Genomic DNA, 20,957 nt, shown 5'->3' on the forward strand with positions numbered 1-20,957 from the left:
TTGTCATAGATCTCCTCTTCAGTTTGCTGAAAAGGAGTCTGCCTGGTTCTATATATCTTCTCCTGTCTGTGGCCCCTCCTCCTCCTCTGCTGGGCTGCGTAGACTCTCCTCCTCACTGCTATCAGGTATATCTCCGCCATCTTGAGTAACCCAGATGCCTTCTGGGTCCCCTTTTATACTTAGGTAATGGTTACCACCTGCTCTGAGTTAGTGGTAAATGGGACATTAAAACTGGGCTTTTTGCGACTAGTCGCAATTTGCGAGTTGCAATTGCATATGGGTTGCGACTCGCAAATTGCGACTTGCAATTTGCGGGTCGCAAAATGGGGTCGCACCGGATGCGACTCGCAAACGGGTCCCATCGCTTTTTGCGAGTCGGAAATGGGCTTTTTGCATCCCATTTCCGATTTTGCACTGTCGCAAATTGCGATTCGCCCCGTTTGCGAGTCGCAATCGTTTGCTACATCTGGCCCACAGTGTTTAGAAAAATATATAATATTTATCTGGATAAATGCAGGTTAAAACGATTAAAAATGAAATAAGCAAATGTAGGGATATCACTAAAAGTGATATCAAATGTCTTAGAGTTAAAATATTTCTGTAAAAGCAATGATTAGTGTCTTAAGTTCTCCTAGAAACAACAAGTGTCTCTTGCAGGGCAAAGTACCTGGCTTGCAATGAAAAATCCTCACAAGGGACCGCAGAGGAGGAGATGCATGGAAAACGGTGATTGTGTGTCAGTTTCGCCCCTTCGCACACAGACCTGCGTTGTTATTTTCCACGTGAGGAAGACATTGCGTTGATTTTCGGTGCGTGGACTTGGATCCTCTTCGGGTTGCGGGGCTTTCAGATGCCCCGGGGACGATGCATGGAACCCTGGGCTTGCGGAGCAAAGTCACAGGGGCTGCATCAATTCCGGTAGGCGATGCGTGGAATTTTCTTCCGCACAGCAGGCGGTGCGTCGATTCCTCTCAGGAAGTCGGGCGTCGTCGTTCTGAGTCGGCTTCTGTCGATCCAGTAGGGCTGTGTGTTGAAGTTCCGGTCGCATCGCTGGCGCTACGTCGATCTTCTGTCGTGAAGTCGGGCTGCGTCACTCTGGACTCGGTGTGCAGTGAATTTTTCACCACGAGCAGGCTGTGCGTCGTTTTTGGCAGGTGGTGCGCCAAAGTTTCACCTCACGGGGATTTTAGCTGCAGGAGATTAGTCTTTTTGGTCCTAAGACTTCAGGGAACAGGAGGCAAGCTCTATCCAAGCCCTTAGAGAGCACTTCTGCAGCACAGCAAGAGAGCAGCACGACAGCAGGGCAACAGCAAGGCAGCAGTCCTCTTCAGAAAGCAGTCAGGTGAGTCCTTTGGGCAGCCAGGCAGTTCTTCTTGTCAGGGTGCAGGTTCTGGTTCAGGTATCTTCTCCAGGAAGTGTCTGAGGTGGCAGGGCCGAGGTCCTATTTTTATACCCAAATGTGCCTTTGAAGTGAGGGAGACTTCAAAGAGTGGCTTAGAAGTGCAATAGGTCCCCTTTCAGTTCAATCCAGTCTGCCAGGGTCCCATTAGGGGGTGTGGCAGTCCTTTGTGTGAGAGCAGGCCCTCCACCCTCCCAGCCCTGGAAGACCCATTCAAAATGCAGATGAATGCAAGTGAGGCTGAGTATCCTGTGTTTGGGGTGTGTCTGAGTGAATGCACAAGGAGCTGTCAACTAAACCCAGCCAGACGTTTATTGTAAAGCACAGAAAGATTTAAGTGCAGAGAAATGCTCACTTTCTAAAAGTTGTATTTCTAAAATAGTAACTGTTAGAAATGGGGTTTGTGGGTTACAGTCAGGTTACCCCCTGTTCAAGCAAGGACCCTCACTCTAGTCAGGGTAAAAGAGAATCACCCTCAGCTAACCCCTGCCTACCCCCTTGGTAGCTTGGCAGAGCAGTAGGCTCAACTTCAGAGTGCTAGGTGTAAAGTATTTGTACCAATACACACAGTAACTTAATGAAAACACTACAAAATGACACAACACCAGTTTAGAAAAATAGGAAATATTTATCTAAACAAAACAAGACCAAATGACAAAAATCCGACATACACAAGTCAAGTTAGAATTTTTAAAGATTAAACTCAAAAATAGCGCTTAGAAATACAAAATGCTTCAATTAGGTGTTAACACGGCATCGTGACGGAGTCGTTCCCAACAAGCCGACACCAGCGGTGCCGGATACGGAGTCACGTAGACCCCCAAGTACAGTACCTTTGGTGAAGAGTGAAAACAAGTTGATGCACGAAGTCGGGGATTGCGGCGTCTGTGCGAAACGTTGAATCCGTGCACTTCGAGCAGCGTCGTCATGACGTGGTGAGGCGACTTCCATGGAGTCACGGACTTCAGCGGGTCTGCAGCGGCGTCGGGCCCGCGAAGGTCGTCGCGTTCCAGCGAAGATCACGGATTCAGCAGTGGTGTCGGTCCGAAGTCGTCCGAAGTCGATTTCCACCAGCTTTCCTTTCAAGTGCACATGGACTGGATAGGGCACCACTTGTCAGAGCAGGAGTCTCTCCAGAGACTCCAGGTGCTGGCAGAGAGAAGTCTTTGCTGTCCCTGAGACTTCAAACAACAGGAGGCAATCTCTAAATCAAGCCCTCGGAGATTTCTTCACAAGATGGAAGGCACACAAAGTCCAGTCTTTGCCCTCTTACTCTGGCAGAAGCAGCAACTGCAGGATAGCTCCACAAAGCACAGTCACAGGCAGGGCAGCATTTTTCCTCAGCTCTTCTCCAGGCAAAGGTTCCTCTTGTTTCCAGAAGTGTTCTATAGTCTGTGGTTTTGGGTGCCCTTCTTATACCCAATTTCTCCTTTGAAGTAGGCCTACTTCAAAGTAAAGTCTCTTTTGAATGTGAAATCCTGCCTTTTCCAGGCCCGGCCCCAGACACTCATCAGGGGGTCGGAGACGGCATTTTGTGAGGACAGGCACAGCCCTTTCAGGTGTAAGTGACCACTCCTCCCCTCCCTCCTAGCACAGATGGCTCATCAGGAAATGCAGACTACACGGTAGCTCCCTTTATGTCACTGTCTAGTGTGAGGTGCAACCAGCCCAACTGTCAAACTGACCCAGACATGGAATCCACAAACAGGCAGAGTCACAGAAATGGTATAAGCAAGAAAATGCTCACTTTCTAAAAGTGGCATTTTCAAACACACAATCTTACAATCAACTTTACTAAAAGACGTATTTTTAAATTGTGAGCTCAGAGACCCCAAACTCCCTATGTCCATCCACTCCCAAAGGGAATCTACACTTTAATCAGATTTAAAGGTAGCCCCCATGTTAACCTATGAGAGGGATAGGCCTTGCAACAGTGAAAAACGAATTTAGCAATATTTCACTGTTAGGACATATAAAACACATTACTATATGTCCTACCTTAACCATACACTGCACCCTGCCCTTGGGGCTACCTAGGGCCTACCTTAGGGGTATCTTACATGTAAGAAAAGGGAAGGTTTAGGCCTGGCAAGTGGGTACACTTGCCAAGTCGAATTTACAGTTAAAACTGCACACACAGACACTGCAGTGGCAGGTCTGAGACATGATTACAGAGCTACTCGTGTGGGTGGCACAACCAGTGCTGCAGGCCCACTAGTAGCATTTGATTTACAGGCCCTGGCACCTCTAGTGCACTTCACTAGGGACTTACTAATAAATACAATTTACACAGAGAGCATATGCACTTTAGCACTGGTTAGCAGTGGTATAGTGCTCAGAGTTAAAAAACCAACAGCAACAGATCAGAAAAAAATAGGAGGCAGGAGGCAAAAAGATTGGGGATGACCCTGCATAAACTTTAAAGTCCAACAGTAACATTAAATCAAACTCACCAGTCAGCAAGATTGTGCATTACCATTCTGGCCATACTAAATATGACCTTTCTACTCCTTTCAGATCAGCATGACAGCTACCACTCAAACAATGTATGAGGGCAGCCCCAATGTTAGCCTATGAAGGGAGCAGGCCTCACAGTACTATAAAAACGAATTTAGGAGTTTTACTCTACCAGGACTTGTAAACTACACAGGTACGTGTCCTGCCTTTTACCTACACAGCACCCTGCCCTAGGGGTTACCTAGGGCACACCTTAGGGGTGACTTATATGTAGAAAAAGAGGAGGTTTATGCTTGGCAAGTACTTTTAAATGCCAAGTCGAATTGGCAGTGAAACTGCACACACAGGCCTTGCAATGGCAGGCCTGAGACAAGGTTAAGGGGCTACTGGAGTAGGTGGCACAATCAATGCTGCAGGCCCACTAATAGCTTTTAATCTACAGGCCCTGGGCACATACAATGAACTCTCCTAGGGACTTATAAGTAAATTAAATAGTCCAATTGGGTATGAGCCAATGTCACCATGTTTTAAGGAGCGAGCATATGTACTGTAGCACTGATTAGAAGTGGTAAAGTGTGCAGAGTCCTAAAGCCAGCAAAATAGAGGTCAGAAAAAGAGAAGGAGGAAGGCAAAAAGTGTGAGGATAACCCTGCAGAAAGGTCATTTCCAACACCCCTTATACCAGAGAGCACCACCTTTAAAGTTGCTACTTTGAGGAATGTCAAAACTTGTGATTGTCTGGGCCAGGGTGCTTGTGCTCAAAGAGTCTGCACCCAATATAACCATGTACAGAGACAACTCCATATGCCAGGAGGGGCTGCATTGCCAAAGGATTTGGGCTGCCACCCGAAGGATAGACTGAGGCTACAATCAGTGAGTTGGACCCACAGTGCAAGGGACCTGTCCTCAACTCACCACTAAGGACGGCTGGAGATGCTGTGGAAGACATTATACCCTCACTACCTCCAGCCGAGAGCTATAGAGGTTCCCTTTCCCCCTCTACCATTGGGCAATGTCAACTAACTGAATCTTTGTGAGCCGGGAGCAGTTCATCAACGGAGACACCACTGGCATCACAACTCAGGAGAGAGAGCCTGCACTGACGGGTGCTGCCTCATGGGCTGCTAGCAGCCCAAGTTCTCTGAACTGAGCAGGACTCACTGGTGCATGTTGAGGGCACCCACTGCATCTCCGAGTTCTTCAATGATGCCAGAGGGGGTAATATGTGAACTGGGCCATTTGAGGCCCAGGGAACTCGCTTCTAAAGGTTATGCGGCACCAAATACATTTTTGATTAATTCCTAAAGAGTTGAATGAAAAACTCTTGAGCACAGCCTAATAGTTTGCATTCCTTAAATGCGGCCTTCAGTGAATGGGGAATGTTGGGCGTGGTCCTCTCTGAAGGGTCACCCCCAAACCTTTTTCCTTTTAACCTCCACCTTTTGCTGAATTCATTTTTGTTAAGCTTAGGAATCTGTGCACTTTACCACTGCTAAACATATTTTGATGGGCGTATACTTAATTGGCTTATTTAATGTACTTGTAAGTCCCTTGTAGAGTGGTATACCAGATATTCATAGCCTGTAAAATGCTACTAGTGGGCCTGCATCACCTATTTTGCCACCAACTTAAGTAGCACTTTAAAACATGTCTCAGGCCTGCCATTTCAGCCTCAATGCAGTTTTCAACTGTCATGTTGACCTGCCATTTAAACCCCTTTGCCAAGGCTTCAACTCCCCTTTTAGTACATATATGTCACCTCTAAGGTAGACCATAGGTAGCCCATATGGCAGGGTGCTGTGGAATTAAAAGGTTGGGCATGCATTTTTAAGTTTTACATGTAGTAAAAACTCTTAAATTTGTTTTTCACTACTGTAAGGCCTGTTTCTCCCACAGGATAACATTAAAGTAGCCTTATTACATTTTATAAGTGTAATGTCCAAATGGACAGGAATACCCACTTTGGTGTTCATGACATTTTAATTATAAACCCTCTTTAATAGTAAAGTCAGATTTTTTATTACAATTTTGAAAATGTCACTTTCCAAAAGTTGGCATTTTCCTGTCCTTAGCCCTTTTGTGCCTGTAGCTTGTTTGGGGCATATGACTGGGTGTAGCTGACAGTTAGATTTGGCTGAGTGGCAGAATGGGGCAGTGGAGTTGAGCACAGCCTCACATACAGTTGAATAGCCTGTGTTCTGCCTTCACACAAAGGGCAGAACAACACTGCATTGTCACTTTAGCAAGATTGAAACCAGGGCTGGGGAGACAGAAAATTCCATGCCCAGAAGCTTCTCCCACCTTCCAGAACCAGTGCACCAGGGTATAAAGGAAGGACCTCAGACACCAACTCTTCAATACACTTCTAGACCTGTGGATACTCTGCCAGGAAGAAGGACTGTTGTGCTTCTGCAAAGACTGTCACTATGATGGACTGCAGCTCTCTGTCTTGCTGTGTTGACCTGCTGTCTGCTGCCCTCTTGCCTGGGGAAGAAGAACTGTACCTGAAACTTCAGCTTGAGCCCTGGACCCCAGAGTGACTCAAAGGGCTAGTGTGCCGGCCTCCTGATCTGAGACTCCTGGACATAAAACAGCTCACCAACCCAGCTGCAGCGAGTTCCTGACCCCCAAGCAGTACTCTCAGGTCTTGGACCCTTGGTGTGGCTCACAGGCTCTTTAAATCAAGCTTTTGGGCTGTTTGTGACCACAAATGGTCTGTTCACACCCAAACCATGGTACTCATACTAAAATACAGCACAAGCCAGAAGCCTGTCTCTTCGCACAGCAAGCATCAATTACCGAGATGTCCATCAGTGCAATACACCAGCCCGCCCATCAATGACAACTGGCATGCTCTTCAAGCCTCGCCACCCCGGATGCTTTCTTTGCTCCCCATAACCCTCTCCAATAGGACTGGAACTCTTGCCACTAAACTTGAGAAGGTAAACCTTCAGTGGGACTAATCTGGGACTGCATCTGATCCGCCCTCCATCGTGTTTGGCCTAGACTTCTGACTTTAACCCGGTCCAGTATGACCAGAGAGCCGCAGTTGGTGCTTTATATTTTTAGATGCTATATTACATTTTATTCTTAAAAAATTCCTAATTCTGGTTCTACTGATTGGATTTTTGTTGTTCTGGTCTTTTCTATTTATGACATTTTGCTCTATTTTCCTAACCTGGTGTGGAAAACTTTTAGTGCGATGTTTTCACTGTTTTACTGTTTGAAGTTTTGCCCAAATACTTTACACATTGCCTGTAAATAAAGCCTGACTGCTGTGTGACAAGCTACCAGGTGATGAGCACAGTTTAATTTGGGGTTTGCTTGTACCTTTTCCTGACTAGGATTGTGTTTGCTGCTTGACCAGGGCTTATCAGGGAATAACTCCGAACATGTTACACAAAGGAGGGTGGGACCAGTATTTGCCAGGCAACTACTAAAGCTCTGACCACAAGGGGGATTGTGTTGTTGCTTCTGAATGTCACATTTTTGATTGTGTAGAGTGAGAAATAAAATACTACTTTTCTTGTAAAAGTAAGTATTTGGGTGGACATTTATTTACTGTCCATACTGTTTGCACTTTAAGTTATGAGTCATGTCGCTGACCAGTATCTACATCCCCCTGAGGGATCCTTGACTGCTTGACCATAGCTACCAGCGAGAGTCAAGTGCAGAAAGGATACTTGGCACATCTGAGGCCCTGGGACGTCAGCAGTGAAAGGCCTTAAACACCACGTTTGGGCTTAGTAACCCCTGCATGCCCCATGGTCTTCAGAAGGGGGTTTTGACAGTTATTGACTCAATCTAACTGGCTCTTCAAATTGAAGGCCCGTGATCTCTGCAATATCTCTACAGACTTTGGACTTTCATGCTCGAATACTTTACCTTCAAAACTATGCTGCTCATCTGGCCTACACCTTTTAATGTCTCTATTACCCCTCACTACAGTGTCAACCATTAGTTTTCTATCCCATCCCTGCACTCATTGGAGTCACCATTGATTCTCTATGTGTTCCTGTATTGATGTGGTTCTCCATCTCAATGTGATATTCATCAGCTCAAACAATGAAAGAAACATAGGGAGGATGTAGTTGCATGCTCTCTCTCACAGAACATCTAAACACTTACCATTAGGGCACCACACTAAATTGTGGCTTCCCTGTCAACTCAATGTAAAGAACTGTGGAATACAGACATCCCTCTCCCTTTCAAATGCAGCCTACAGAAAACAGAAAACAAGGGGCAAGATTTATCAAGGTTTCATGCAACACAACACAGCAAGACAACTTGCTGCAATGTTCTGCACTTTGTGAAATGGAGAGGCAGGAATACACCCCATTTACCAATATATGGTGCATTCCTGCTCCCTGCCTGTGCTGGTGGACACTCTGTCTCCTAGCACTAGCGCAGACACCCTTGCGCAATGTTACATTGGACACCTTCCTACACTAAAACAATCCTATGAGGCTTTTCCTTTTTATAAGTGTGCTGCAGAATGCAAAAGAAATAAAGATATTTCCCCTTGTTGCACCTCTCCTGGGAAGGTGTAGCATTTCGATGCATTCCCAGGTTTACCATGGGTTTGTTGTGTAGGCTCTCGTTATTCTAATGAGACTACTGGATTTTGAGCAGCAAGATCGTTCACGGTGTGTGAGACTGAGTTTGACCCACTGTGGGTGATCTTGCTGCTAAGAATCCAGTAGTCTCATTAGAATAATGAGAGCCTACGCGACATGGTGCCCCACGTTGGACGCCATGTCGCGTAGGCTCTCATTATTCTAATGAGACTACTGGATTTTGAGCAGCAAGAGTGTCCACGGTGTGGGAGACTGAGTCTGACCCACTGTGGGTGACACCTGTCGCTCTAAATCCGGGTTTTGCTCCAGCTAACTAGCAGTGCCTCATTTCTACCAGAGGATAGGGATGAGTGGGCAGCCGAGCGCATGACATATTAGGCTTCTCAGGGAAGTCGTGGTCACTCAGGTCACATCCGGTTCTCTCATTCACAATTCAGTCTCATATATAAATGACAGACAGAAGCAGTATATGTTTCAATGATTGGTTTAATAAAACAACTGCATCTTAGATAGCAAAGCATGAGCTGCAATAACCAGGACGACACAACATAACAGTATTAAAATGGTGACGAGAAGAGTGAAGCATAAGAATAACGCTATCATATTGTCACTATAACCGATGGATTATTTCCTATCTAAGTCATAATATGAGCACAGCGTGTTAAGCTCTAATTCTGCCTTTTAGGTTCCCCCGGGAGAACATCAACCTTTATACCTGATCAAAGGCCTGTGGTCTGTGTTAGCATCTGTAGCGAAGCATTCAGCAATCAGCCTACAGTTGTGGTTCCTTGGCTGGAATCTCCCTCTTAACGTGTAATGGAACTAGGAAGTGTTTTATAATAACACAGCTGATGTTCTAAGAAAATTTCCCTACGTAAGGATGTGTATTTTCTACGAATTTTGGAGGCTAAACTTCTACCACGTTCACCGGCAATGTACCAAACTGTAGCCTTGAATGAAGCACAGAGTGATCAAGAATGTCTTGTTTGAGAACACAGTGCTGAACTAGGCAAAAACAGTTAGATAGATGAAAATAAAACAAGACCGTAAAACTGGTTGTTGTAAAAATAACAATGCAAAGCCGAATAAAATATATCTAGATTAAAGTGCACAGCAGCCTAGTGTGTTAAACTAACGTGCATGGAGCTATTTCTAAAATGGCTACACAACAGGTTGATGGATAGGAATATTCACACTCCACCCATGGAACGCCTTCCCACAGCAGAGTAACGCAAGGCAGAAACTTCCACTGTCTTGCATCACTCCAGATTTAGCTAGCAACGTAAGGGTAATGCAATCTCTTGATACATCTGGCCCTAAATGCTCTGGAATGCAGATTCAGTTTGAACTGAGAGCAGAATTTCAAACTCTCTTGCACAGCCGAGCCTTCAATGTCACATTGGCACTTCAGCTTCACCGGCTGATGAGAGGCCATTATTTTCACTGTGCACCACTGAGTATATTTCTACAAGAACCCATTATCCATTTCCTTTCAGCTGGGACCTTCATCCTTGTGTCAACACAAACCACCTCGCACTCTCACCACCCACTAGTAAGAGACTGCTGCTTTCATGCAATACAAACAGATGTCCCTTTCTAACAACAGTAGTCTTTAAACAACTTTTACCAGTGTTTTACAGGTGTTTAAATACATTTAATGAGCACATTTTAAAATATCTTGAGGCACTTACAACTCACATTAGTCTGTGATCTCTATAAACTCATTGCATTGTACTTTCTTACAGTTCCTCCTCACACCAACACCTGCCAACAATGGCAGCATTTCAATGATAGGCGAACAATCCTTGCTGCGTAAGCAAGGGGCAATGCTCTTTGAGTCGGACTTGATTTTCATTTGGAGAAAGCATCCACCATCTTAGAAAATTATATATCCTTCTGCATAATTGTGTGTAAGGGTGAAAGGTCATGAAGTACATGACAAGCTATCAGAGGATCCACCTGATGATGAAGGAGGTGAACAATTAGATCTTTACTAACCCACATTCAATATATTGGAGACAAGTTTAGTGGATAAAATAACTGTGATGTTAAAGAGAAACATATGTTTTTGAATTTTCCAGGGAAAAGAGGAAAAGTTACAAGTTACATTGCTGCAGTAATGGGTCTTGCAAACACCTGTGAGTGTAACGATCTATACAACGCTAATCTGCAAACAAATTATCAGGGTACACCAGTAACCCTACAATTCATGGATTCATGAAAACAAACTGGCTAACAATCCAGACTTAAAGAAACAGCTAAATATCGCAAAACACGTAGAAAACACATTTAAATGTGTAACATAAAGGAAAAAGTTTAATGAACAACCACTGGAAGTAAATGACAAAAACAAGGCAGGTGAAGTGAGTAAAATCAAGAACACGCATTTTCAGCATGTCAGGAATACATTGCAGCATGCTGTTCAGTTTAGCCTCTGTGGCTGCCGTCTTCCATACCATGCAAAGAATCCTGAAAGACATCCAAGATGTAACGCGCTTCCAAGATGACATAATAGTCTAGGGGGTGATGTCAGTAAACACAACCAAACTTTGAGAAAAGTCCTCCAAAGGTTAAAATATGTGGGTTTAATCATCAAAAAGCATAAACACCAAGAACCTGATTTAGAGTTTGGTGGATTCGGTTACTCCGTCTCAAATGTGACAGATATCCCATCCACTCTATTACGAGTCCATTATATCCTGTGGACATCGTAACACGGTTAATGGGAAATCTGTCCACATCCAAGGATCGGGTCTAAAAGAAATGTACTTTGTTGAAGCAGTGAAAAAGCTCCCACCCCCAAAGAACTAAGACAAACTAAGGGGCACATTTAAAAGCCCATTGTGCAACACTAGCGTCATTTTTGTTTTTACCTTAATGTGGCGCTAAGGAGGCCATTTTCCCACGCCATATTTACAAAGTGGCGCAGTGCATGCATTGTGGCACTTTGTAACCCCTTGCACCACATTATGCCTACGCCAGGCATAATGTATGCAAGGGGGGGCGTTCCCGCGCAGGGAGGCCTGTAAAAACGGAGCAGTGAAATTTAAAAGATTTCACTGCACCATTCATAGCGTCATTTTTAACACCTCCCTGAGGCAGGCGTTAAAGTGATGCTGCCATTGTTTTCAATGGGCCTCCCTTGATTTTGCAGGATTAACGTAATATTTGTTTGAGCTAATCCTGCAAAGTGCCACAATGGCGTCAACATTTTTGATGTTATTGTCCGAACGTGCACCATGATGCGCCACATTATAAATTAGGAGAACACATGGGCCCTCATTACAACCCTGGCGGTCGGTGTTAAAGCAGCGGTAACACCGCCAACAGGCCGGCAGTAAATAAAAAAAATGGGATCACGACTATGGCGGAAACCGCCAACATAGACAGCCACTTTAACACTCCGACTACCAGGGCGGTAGCAACAAATACCGCGGCGGTCACCGCCAACACACAGGTGGAGGACAATGTACCGCCCACCCTATTATGAGAGGCCAATCCGCCAGCTTTTCCGGGGCAGTACCAAAGACATCAAAACCATGGTGGAAACAGTACATCAAAGGGGAACCACTCACCTTTCAACATCCACGAAGAACCAGGACGCCATGGAGCCCGAATTGCAGATCCTCCCCATGCTGGTGTAACTTCTCATACACCAGGAAGTGGAAAGAAGGCGGCGGCGGTGACAACGGTGAGCACTGCACCTAGCACACAGGCGGGGAGGGAAAAAAGAGTGACACACATGCGCGGCACGCAACACCCCCACCCTCACCCACTACAACATACACACTAACAAATTCAACAACATTACTGATACACCCCGTCACCCCCTGGAAGTACGCAAGGACAAATGGAAATGAGTCTAACCAGTGTTATATTGGAACATTCAGATATAGCAATAGAAATGTAAATAATCAGTATATACAAAATTTTACATTATATACACAAGGCCGTACACTGTCCCTTGTAAATGTCCGTGGACCAGTGGTCCCAAAAAGCATGGGCGAAGCCCACACATGACGCCTGCCTCAAAACGGAGAGAACACTGCAGGGGCATCAGGTCGTAAAAACACAGGCACCTCAAAAGAGAGGGAGGGGGGCACCTCAGCCGGAAGATGGTATGACGCCACTGCCCCTCGAGGGGGCTCTATGCTGACTGCCTGGTCCTGGGGAGTGCAAAGCCACAGTCTTTCAAGTCTCTCAAGTGGGTGGTTTGCCCACTGCTTGGTCTTGGGGAGTGCAAAGCGACAGTCTCTCAAGTCTCTCTAGTGGGTGGTGTGCCGACTGCTTGGTCCTGGGGGTGCAAAGCAACAGTCTCTCAAGTGGGTGGTTTGCCCACTGCTTCGTCCTGGGGAGTGCAAAGCCACAGTCTCTCTAGTGGGTGGTATGCCTACTGCTTGGTCCTGGGGAGTGCAAAGCCACAGTCTCACTAGTGGGTGGTTTGCCCACTGCTTGGTTCTGGGGAGTGCAAAGCAACTGTCTCTCGAGTGGGTGGTTTGCCCACTGCTTGGTCCTGGGGAGTGCAAAGCCACAGTCTCTCAAGTGGATGGCATCTTCCACTGGTTCCGGAGAGGGAATTGTGCCCAGAGTGCTTGATCCTCCCAAGGATAGGGGGAGTGGATGCATCTCTCTACTGGTTCTGGAGGGGGCATTGTGCCCAAAGTGCTTGATCCTGCCAAGGATAGGGGGAGTGGATGCATCTCTCCACTTGTTCTGGAGGGGGCATTGTGCCCAGAGTGCTTGATCCTGCCAAGGATAGGGGGAGTGGATGCATCTCTCCACTGGTTCTGGATGGGACCTTGTGCCCAGTGATGCTGCACCTGGGGTGTGGCAGTTAACATCCTCTCACCTGGGTGTCTGAGCCACAAGATGTACATGGAACAGGTATCAAATAAGAAGGGGGACAGGGAGAGATTATGAGGTCCAGTGTACAGTCTCCCTCAACAATCAATCATACAAAAAAGAGTACACTGTTCCTATAAGGAGATTTCACAGGTTGAAGAAAGAAGGCACTTCTTTATTAGAAGCAAGAGCCCTCACACATCCAATGGATGTCATGCTTCATCATAGGGCCAGCTCCTCATCAGGCAGGCGCTGCAATGCCTGACAGCCCCCACGAGGGGGCACTTTGCCAGAGATCTTTATAAATCAGAGGAAGTGCCGTTAAAGTAGTAGGAGTATTTTGCGCCTACCTTTAGAAGAAAGCTGGAGAAAAAGAAAGAAATTAAAATTGTCTCTGAAGTCCCTTAACAACTCATTTAATTGGTATAGGGACTCTAGGTCAATATTAAAAACACAGGGGAGTGGAAAAGGAATGAGGTTCCACCACTCTGCAACCAAAAAACAGACTGAACAGGGAAACTATCCTTGTAGCTGGTGAGAAATGGTCAACATGTTTCACACCCTGGGTGTCTATATAGATCAGATGGCGCTTCGTCAGGACCAAAAAACTAAGGCTCCTAGGCTTTCACTATATACTCAAAAAGTATTAGGGTAGTATGAGGCAAAAACACTTACATTGAAGTCTCTGAATATCTCTAATCTGCGTAGGGGAACCTGTGTAAGAGATAAATAGAGTTTATTTGTGCAAAGGGTAATATGTCAACTTTAAAAATTATAGATATCACCCACTCACGTGAAACACTCTGTGTTGATCATGCTGATCAAAACTACTAGTGACACTATTCACCATAACAAGGTGGAAGGTAGAGACAGGAGGGTTAATTAATTAGGCTTACCCTGCCACATTCGGGATTAGGCTCCTTAGGATACAGCGGACCTTAGGACTGACGTCGTCCTGGAAAGGTCATGCACAAAAAACAACACTTAACTTAACATCTGTTGACTGCACAGTGTTAATTTTATGTAGGCTATCGAAAGGAAGCTGCTGGTAACAGGAAGCAAACTTAAAATCTAAAGTGTGTACCTATCTAATTAATTGACTTAATATTTAGAAAGACATCATCACTAGCTGATTATCAAGTGAGAGCAAAAAAACACAGACAATCGTAGAAACGTACGCAAGGTCGTTCGTCTAAATGAGACAATGAGCGTTGACTGAAATGCGTGTCGTCAAATAGAAAAATCATCACAATTCTCATTAGTCACTGCAATGTCTTAATGTCACGAACACTGGCCGATATTATGGTATCAGCAATGAAGCATCTGTGGCCATGCTAAGGCGGTCGTCCGTCTAAATAAGACAGCGAGTGTCAACCAAGCGCGTGCCACCAAACAAGAAAAAGATCAAAGGTCTGAGTAGTAACTACAATATCATAGAAAGCAAATCAGGAGTAATGCTACCAAGGGGTCACATAAACACTTACTAAGAGTAGCGTCGTCTCGCGCCATGGACCTACCCGGCGTCCGCGATCCCAGAAGTAAACCGGCAGCTGGCAACGATCATTGAAAAAGGTCAGCATGTTACGTCGCACCCTATCAATTCACTCACTGCCTCACTGATTCGTCAGTGGACTGTGACCACTCTCGGAGGGGGGAGGGGCCAATATAGACTGATGGTATGTCTATTTCTGGAAACACAAAAGCCAATGAAGTAAAAGGCTTCACTCGGAGACAAGAGAAGGGAGCATAAAGCCTTGAGTGGATATATTAATGGCAGGAGGTCATAAATAAATGATTTTAAAATGATAGTCGTTTAATACAACAACAATAAAGTGTGAATGTATGGAAAAACTGCTCATGCGATAGCAGTTGGCACTGTCCATGTGGTACTAGCAAAACAGGTAGAAAAAGGATATATTAGTCAGTCACTCGCTAACCATGAAATATACATTAGCAGGATTGAAAAGAGACCGACGGAGAGAGCACCAGTATTGGTATAGATGCGTGTCTCATGAAAAGAAAAAACCACGGAGAGAGGGGGGTAGGGTCGGACAATGTAATCATGTCTCAAATTGATATCGTCATTTGACAAAGTAAAGAACGAAGGATAAGGTCATCTCATGATCATGTTCCTGGGTAGAAGCTCATCCAAGGAATCTCATCATTCAGCCCATTAATATGAGTCCCCAATTTGAATATCCAACGTTGTTCTTTCTCAAAAAGACTCTTGAAGCCATTCCTCAGATAGTTAGGACATTCTAGAACTAACCACCGAATGTCATTAGGGGTATGCTTGTTCTCTTGAAAGTGAACACTCAGTTTGTAGTTAATCGTCCGCATCTAATGTTGCTGCGATGTTCATTGATGCAGAACTTTACAGGTTTTGTCGTCATCCCTACGTAATGGAACTGACATGGGCAGGTGACCATATATATGCAGTTCCGTGTATTACAGTTAGTGTGTTTGGGCAAGTACCAATGGCCAATAGGATGTAGGTCTAAGGAATCAGTCCGTGTGGTTAGGGTACAGACATTACAATTGCCACAGGGATGATGTCCTTGTACTGGTGGAAGTTGCCACAAGGTGGACTGGGATGGTGTGACGGTTACTACCTTGGGACGTGTATGGACTATTAGGTCTTTAATGTTTTTCATCCTTTTAAAAGAAAACAGGGGTTTAGATATGGAGTGACCACTGCTGCCAAGGATGGACCAACGATTGTTGTTTAAATTCCGCATGGAATTTGACAGTGGAGTGTATGTGGAGTCGCAAGTTAACTTCGGGTCTGACTGGTTGGGTACTGATGTCAAGAGTGCTTCTCTGTGATTATTACGGGGATGTTTACGGGCTGACTTCACTATTAGCAATGGGTAGTGCCTCTGATGCAATTTGTGTGATAAGTCGCTTGTTTCTGAAAGCTCAAGACTTTGCTGCAGTTACGGCGGAGTCTCAAGAACTGTCCATAGGGTAGGTTGTCTTGTAGAGATTTAGGATGATGGCTCTCGTATCGAAGTAGATTATTACAGTCAGTCTATTTGTGGTACGTTGTAGTTTCCAACTTGCCGTGACGAATGGATATTAGTAAGTCAAGAAACGCTAACTGTGAGTTGGAAACAGTGGAAGTGGAACAGGTAGCATAATACTCCATGGAGGCAGAGCTACACTCCATCCTGTGGCGACTTATGCTGCACACTGCTGGTAGTGCCAGTGCTGGTGGTGGTACCTCAAGTGGAGTGTCCAAGGTCCAGGACGTCACCTGCAGCCTCGGATGGCTGCCCACTGGGGATGCTGCTGACGTCCAATATAGTGGCACCGGCTGGGCACGTGGGTGCAGATGGTACAGGTGGCAGTGGCTGCGGCGGTGGCTGCGGCGGTGGCTGCGGCGGAGATGCTGCTGGTGCTGCCCGTAGTGCAGATGTCTGTAGTGGTGGAGGGAGACACCAGACCGTCTCCGGCAGCCTCGGATGGCTGATCCTTGGGGAGGATGCTGCAGACTGACGTTGTGGCAGTGGCGGTGCAGGCGGCGCTGCAGGTGGCGGCCGTTGCGGCGGTGGTGACTGTGGTACAGATCGCTGGCATCTCTGAGGAAATGGTGGTCACCAGCCCCTCACCAGGAGGCATTGTACCCTGAGGTGACTTGCCCTTTGTCTTGTGTCCCTTCCCCACCTTGGCAGACGCTGCTGGGACCTTGGCACTGTCCTCTCTGTGTTTGGTGAGGCCTTGCTGGGTGGGTGATGCGACTTTCCCCTGCTGGATGCTGGCCCCTTCTTGACCTTGGCAGGTGGCGGAATCGGGTGGTCCTTCACATCTGTAGGTAGCACACTGGCACCTCTGACGGGTGCCCCCTTCGATCCACCGGACTTGCAGGGATCACAGCAGATGCAGATTTGGTGGCTGAGGTGCTTTGCTGGGATCTAGACATCCTGTCCCTAGGGGAGGACGGGGTGTAGGGAAGAGGTTAATGTTAGCATGTTAGCTAGGAAACATTTTTTAGACACATTGGGACAGGAAGATGGAGGGGGTGTGGGAGTGGAGGAAGTGGTAGTGGTTGTAGGAGGTGTAAATCTGCTGAGATTGGGTGAAGGTGCATGGGCTGGAGGCTGTTGTGAGGTGGATGGCTGTTGAGTGGGTGTGTGTCTGCATTTGTGTGCTTTGGGAGGTAGGCTCACAGACACACTGGGAGAGGACACAGGGGACGTGTGAATGGTAGTGGGGGTTGTTATTGATCGTGAGCGGTGTGTTGTGATGGGCGTGCTGGTGATGGAGGCAGTGGCTGATGATGTGGTGCATGCAGGTGTGAGTGGAGATGAGACTGGGAGGGAGGTGGAGGGCGTGTAGGAGGGGGACACAGTGGAGGAAGTAGATGTTGGTATGTGTGCATGGGTATGGTACTTGTGTGAGTGCCTGTGTGATGATGTGTGGTGCTTATGTTTTCCTGAGCCACTTTTGTGTGTTGTTTGTGCATGCTGGTCTGAAGGTATGCTTGGGATAGGCTGAGGTAGAGGGGATGGGTCGGGGTAGAGGAAGTTGGAGGGGGGAGGCTGGACACAGGGACAATGGCTGCCATCAGTGCTGAGGCCTGAGCCGGAAATGCTCTCTGTTGGGCCACCACAACAGAATGAATGCCCTCCAGGTATGCATTTGTTTGCTGCAAATGCCTCTCGACACCCTGGATGGCATTCAGAATGGTTGACTTCCCAACAGTGAGGGATCTCAGGAGGTCAATAGCCTCCTCACTGAGGGCAGCAGGGCTGACTGGGACAGGGCCTGAGGTGCCTGGGGCAAAGGAGATGCCCACCCTCCTGGGTGAGCGGGCACGGGAAACATGCTGAGGGGCTGCTGAGAGGGCAGTGCTGGTAGGGAGGGTGGCGCCTGTACCTGGGGTGGGCACAGAGGTGTCCGCCACTGCCAGGGAGCTTCCATCAAAGGAGGAGTCGCTGTCACTGGTATCCCCTCCTGTCCCCGTCGTGGAGCTCCCCTCGCCCTCCGTCCCACTGGTGTCTTCACCCTCCGTGGATTGACCCTCATGGGCCATGTGGGATGCAGCTCCCTCGGTCGCCGGTGCCTCAGCTCCTCCGCCAGATGATGCTACTGCACACAAGGACAGGGTGACAAAACATGAAGGTGGGGAAAGACAGAGGACACACATGGTCAATGCCAGCAACACCACTACCGTTGGCGGACACAACACACACTGAGCTCCCCTATGCACTAGGCCTTGCCCAACCGGTCACTATGGTAGTCACCACCCCATGGGGTACAATGCCTAACGCCAGCACATGCACACCTGACACCAACAGGACGCTGCACACTAGTACCTGCCCAATTGTACCATTGGGGTAGGGGTGCTTCAGAGCCTGCAAACAAGGGACCTACCCTGGCATGATCGCCCTGGCCTAGGGGCACCCACAGCCCACACCCTCCACCCAGCTAGTTCCTAAACAACGCAGAGTCAGCTTTCTGAAACAGTACTCAACCCCTTGTGGCTGCTGTGATGCCCTCAAGCACCCATCCAACTCCGGATAGGCCACTGCCAGGATGCGGAACATCAGGGGGGTCATGGTGCGACGGGCACCCCTTCCACATTGGGAGGCCAGCCCCTTCTTGCTCCAGCGGCGCTGGTCCTCCCATCTCTTGCGGCAGTGGGTGCTCCGTCTGTGATAGACCCCCAGGGTCCGCACCTCCTTGGCGATGGCACGCCAAATACCCTTCTTCTGGTGGGCACTGACCTAGAGGGTAAACAGAGCAAACAAATTTAATTACTCACCCGTCCGGACCGTCATCCTCATGGCCCACCAGTTCCTACCCATGCCCTGACGCACACACACTGACCACCTCACATGCAGCACTCAGGCCACCCCCCCAACATGTGACTTACATCCACACCACTCCAAACAGGCATTTCCCACGCATCATGCTCACAGTGTACTCACCTGTTTGTCTGGAGTACAATAGAGTAGCGTGTACTGGGGGAGGACCCCATCCACCAGTTTGTCCAACTACTCTGCAGTGAAGGCAGGGGACCTTTCCCCAGACACTGTAGCCATTGTCGCTTCAGACTCAGGTCACAGCATCACTTGCAGTGTAGGTCCTCTCCTGTTGATGGTCAGGTATCAAGTGAGTGGATAGATAGAAAATGGCGGTCACATCCGTGGCAGTGCGTACCGTCACCACTGGCGTACATCGCTACTGGCTCCTCTGACCCATGGGGCCCAATGATAACCAATGCGGAGTTGCGCTGCGGTCTTTGACCGCCTACCGCGACGCTGCACAACGCCAGTGCAGTTACCTCATTTCCCCTTGTCCCTCCTCACAAATCAGGCAGCTGCCATTTCAGGGGTGCACATGGCATGGCACCTAACTGCATCACAGCACATATTGGCACATATACGGCTCACGATTTCACACATGGATTCTGTAACATTAGTTCAGTCACAGTTGTGCTTTCTCTGTGGTAAATTACCTTCTGCTCACTGTTCTTCTCCATAGGCTACAAACACTGAGGCAGATGATGAGATGGCAGCATCCTCCGGTGTACAGACCCCTGGTGGACCTGTCGACAATGGAAGACAGACACATCATTATCACATACAGACTTGATCGTGCCACAATCCAAGAACTGTGTGCCCAATTGGAGCCAGACCTGATGTCAGCTATCCGCCAGCACACAGGTATACCCGCTCTTGTGCAAGTCCTGTCAGTCCTCCATTTCCTGGAAAGTGGCTCCTTCCAAACTGCAGTGGCCATGGCATCTGGGATGTCTCAGACAATGTTCTCAAACGTGTGAACAGAGTGTTGTCTGCCCTGCTGAAACACATGCACAGCTGCATCGTGTTCCCCCAGGTGGAGGATTTGGCTACAGTGTAAGCTGACTTCTATGCCCTGGGACATATCCCCAACATTATTGGTGCCATTGATGGGACACATGTGGCATTTGCCCCCACCGCAGAAATGAACAAGTGGACAGAAATAGAAAAAGCTAACATTCGATAAATGTGCAAATGGTGTGTTTGGCGGACCAGTACATCTCCCATGTGATTGCCAAGTATCCTGGCTCTGTGCATGACGCCTATATCTTGAGGAATAGCAGCATCCCTTATGTGATGGGCCAACTCCAGAGGCACCGGGTGTGGCTAATAGGTGAGCCCAAGGTCCCCACACAGTATGAGTAGGTGTCTGGGTATGGGGCAGTCCCTAAGGGTTAGTGTGTGTCTAACAGGTATCCCTCACAATTTGCAGGTGACTCTGGTTACCCCAACCTCTCATGGCTACTGATCCCAGTGAGGAATACCAGGACAAGGGAAGAGGAATGCTACAATGAGGCACATGGGTGAACTAGGTGTATTATTGAGAGGACATTCAGCCTCCTGAAGGCCAGATTCCAGTGCCTCCATCTAACAGGTGGCTCCTTGTACTACTCACCCAAAAAGGGGTGCCAGATCATCGTGGCATGCTGTATGTTGCACAACCTGGCATTAAGACGCCAGGTGCCTTTTCTGCTGGAGGATGAACCTGGTGATGATCTTGTGGCAGCAGTGGAGCCTGTGGACAGTGAGGAAGAGGAGGCAGAGGAAGAAGATATTGACAACAGAACAAACATCATCCTGCAGTACTTCCAATGACACACAGTTAAGACACTGTAACTTCTCTTCACATATCAGTTTACTTTAGGACATTGTACA

This window comes from Pleurodeles waltl, chromosome 10, assembly GCF_031143425.1.
Source record: "Pleurodeles waltl isolate 20211129_DDA chromosome 10, aPleWal1.hap1.20221129, whole genome shotgun sequence".
NCBI lineage: Eukaryota > Metazoa > Chordata > Amphibia > Caudata > Salamandridae > Pleurodeles > Pleurodeles waltl.